Raw genomic sequence first — 3,665 nt, 5'->3', positions numbered from 1 at the left:
TCCTTTAATCATCCCCCCCCCCCGCCCCCCTACTGACTGGCCCCCGTGCCCCTCCTGTGTTTATTTGTTAAACTTTGAGTGCTCAGATTTAAAGGGGACCGTTGACTAATTGTGGACGTGCCGGTGTGGCTGCGGTGGCTGAAGAAAGCACTGTAAACAAAATGTTGACATTTTATGTTAGAGAGGATTCCAGAGCGACAGGAGGGGGAGGACGTTCACCAGAGGTTTGTTTCCTGGGAACAGTTTTGGGTTTTGTTGTCTTCGTTACCCTGTTTTTAAACACGAAACGTTTTAAGCTGTTAATTTTATGCTCTTATTTGAACTCCTCCTCTCAGCAGAAACAAGTCTGAGCTTTTATTTAGATTTTGTAGAGTCATCCATCCCTCAGTGAGTGGAAACACTGTTCTTTCATTCCGTAGCAGAGAAGCGTGGGTTTTTATTTCTATTTGAATTTTATTCCTTTAGCTCTTGAGTTGTTGACTTTGAACAAGTGCACAAGCTGACTGTAAATACTGGCTCCACCACGCTCACCCTTTGTACTACTGTAGGAACCAAACTCTGCCAGGCTAATGAGAAAATACAGTCAAACTAATGTGATTGGAACAATGTTTTTACCAGTTTTTGGTTGTTTTTGTTTCTTCTGCCCTGAGAATGAGGTGACTTTTTAGTTTCTTTTAAAATTGGATGATGTTTTTGTTTTTGTTTTTGCAGAGTTGTGTGAAGTGAAGTTTGATTCCATCACAACAATCCATGATGGGAAAAATAAAGTTTGTTTCGTTCAAATTGTCATGAATGTTGTTTTCTCAACAATAAAGAAGAAGAAGAAGAAGAAATCATCAAGACTTTATCTGTTGATGTGCAGATTTCCAGAGTGTGGGAGAAGAAAGAAGGAGAGCTGTGGCTGGAAATGTGTATTTGTAATCTGACAGGTGAGTGGACTGTACTCTGCATTAGGACAATTTACCTTGGGTGGTGGAGGTGGACGTAGGATCACAGCGTTTGAGAGACCTCTGGTGGTGGTGGTGATGTGGAATTGCAGCCTGGTATGCATGTGTTGACGTTTGTCTTTTGAGGTTCCTGAGGAAGCAGACAACGAGAACAGACATGGAAATGTGAAGTAGTAATGAAATGTCAGCAAACGGGCTAATCAAAGCGTTTCATTGGTGTGGAAAGGCCGGGTTCACGTCCTGGGTAAGATAGAATCCCGGTCAGGGTGGTTAGCATTTGCTTATGGTAACGTGTAGTGGCGTCAAGAGTTTTGGACTATGTTGTATGTCAAGCGGTGTTGTTGTTGTTGTTGTTAGATGTTATTAGTCGGTGAGCGCAGGAAGCGCTCAGATGACGTCACAGTCAGGCGACCCGCACACATGCTGTGATTACTAAGAGCAATACCAACAGGAGGAAGACGGCATGGTAAGTTGTCCCTTTTTTTTTCAGGGGTTGCCACAGCAGATCAATGATTTCCATCTCTCCCTGTTCTCTGTATCTTCTACTCTGACTCCAACTATCTGCATGTCCTCCCTCACTACATCCATATATCTCCTCTTTGGCCTTCCTCTCTTTCTCCTACCTGGTAGCTCCATCTCTAACATTCTTCTACCAATGTATCCACTGTCCCTCCTCTGCACATGTCCAAACCATCTCAATCTGGCTTCTCTCTTTCTGCTAACCTTCCTGTCTGTGTTGTCCCTCTAATGACCTCATTCCTGATCCTGTCCATTCTTGTCACTCCTAAAGAGAATCTTAGCATCTTTAACTCTTCCACCTCCGTGCATCACCCTTCTTATGAATTGGCACCAGAACACTTTTTCTCCACTCATCAGGCATCTTGCCAGTCTCTAAAATTCTGTTAAACAAACCAGTCAGGAAATTTACTGCCACTTCTCCTAAACACTTCCATACTTCCACTGGTATGTCATCAGGACCAACTGACTTTCCACTCTTCATCCTCTTCAGGGCTTTTCTAACTTCATCCTTTCTAACCTGATCTACCTTCTTCCTACTAGTCTCTGGCTCCTCGTTTCTACTTTCCCTTTCATTTTCCTCATTTAACAACTCCTCAAAGTATTCCTTCCATCTTCTCAGCACACTTTCCTCACTTGTGATCACATTCCCCTCTCTGTCCTTAATCAACCTCACCTGCTGCACATCCTTCCCAGCTTGATTTCTCTGTCTCGCCAATCTATACAACTCCTTTTCTCCTTCCTTTGTTTCCAAACTCTCATACAACTCCTCATATGCCTTTTGTTTGGCCTTGGCCACTTCCCTCTTCACCTCCCTTGTCCTCTCTTTGTACTCCAGTCTGTTCTCTTCTGTTCTGTCACTGTCCCATCTCTTCTTCGCTAATCTCTTTCTCTGCACACTCTCCTGGATCTCCTCATTCCACCACCAGGTCTCTTTGTCCTCCTTTCTCTGCCCAGAGGACATACCTAGCACCTTCCTACCTGTCTCCCTCATCACTGCAGCTGTAGTCTCCCAATCATCTGGGAATATCTCAACACTACCCAGAACTGCCCTTACTTCCTTCCTGAAGTCTTCACAACATGTCTCTTTCCTTAGTTTCCACCACTTGATCTTCTGCTCTGTCTTCACTCTCTTCCTTTTTGTCACCTCCATCGTCATTTTACACACTACCATCCGATGTTGTTTGGCTACACTCTCACCTGCCACCACCTTACAGTCTCTAATCTCCCTCAGATTACATCTTCTACATAGAATATAATCTATCTGTGTGGACCTGCCTCCACTCTTGTAAGTCACCCTATGTTCCTCTTTCTTTTGGAAATATGTGTTTACCACAGCCATTTCCATTCTCTTTGCAAAATCTACCACTGCCTGTCCTTCTACGTTTCTCTCCCTAACACCAAACCTGCCTATCACTTCCTCATCTCCTCTGTTCCCTTCCCCTACATGACCATTTAGGTCTGCTCCAATCACCACTCTCTCTCTCCTGGGGATACTCTCTACCATCCAATCTAGCTCCTTCCAGAACTTCTCCTTTTCTTCCAACTCACAGCCCACCTGTGGGGCATAACCACTAACAACATTAATCATCTCTCCTTCTACTTCTACCTTCACACACATCAACCTGTCTGACTCTCTTTTCACCTCTACCACATTTCTTACATATTCTTCCTTTAGGATCACCCCTACTCCATTTCTCTTCCCATCTGAACCATGATAAAACAGTTTGTAGCCTCCTCCAATGTTTCTAGCCTTACTGCCCTTCCACCTGGTCTCCTGCACACACAAAATATCTACTCTTCTTCTCTCCATCACATCAGCTATTTCTCTACTTTTCCCTGTCATTGTACCTACATTCAAAGTTCCAAACTTCAGACTAACACTTCTATTCTTCATCTTTTCTCTTTTTCTCCTAACCAAACGCCCTCCTCTTCTTCTCTGTCTCTGACTCTGTCTCTGACCAACAGTAGTCCAATTTCCATCAGTGCCCTGTTGGTCAACGGCACTGTTGGCGGTCGTTGTTAACCCGGGCCTCGACCGATCCGGTATAGAAATCGTTTTATTTATCTGCATATTTGATTTAGCTATGAATACGACTACGCTGTAGTGGTGGTGTGTTTGTGTAGGTTTACAGGGATGTCAGGGGTTTATGTTTGATGATTTTGGATGATTTTTCAAACGTTCAAATAAAATACTTTTTG

Source organism: Cynoglossus semilaevis, chromosome 7 (assembly GCF_000523025.1).
Source record: "Cynoglossus semilaevis isolate Cse_v1.0 chromosome 7, Cse_v1.0, whole genome shotgun sequence".
Taxonomy (NCBI): Eukaryota; Metazoa; Chordata; class Actinopteri; order Pleuronectiformes; family Cynoglossidae; genus Cynoglossus; species Cynoglossus semilaevis.
The sequence above is the reverse complement of the archived record's forward strand: the minus strand, read 5'-3'. Positions refer to the sequence as shown.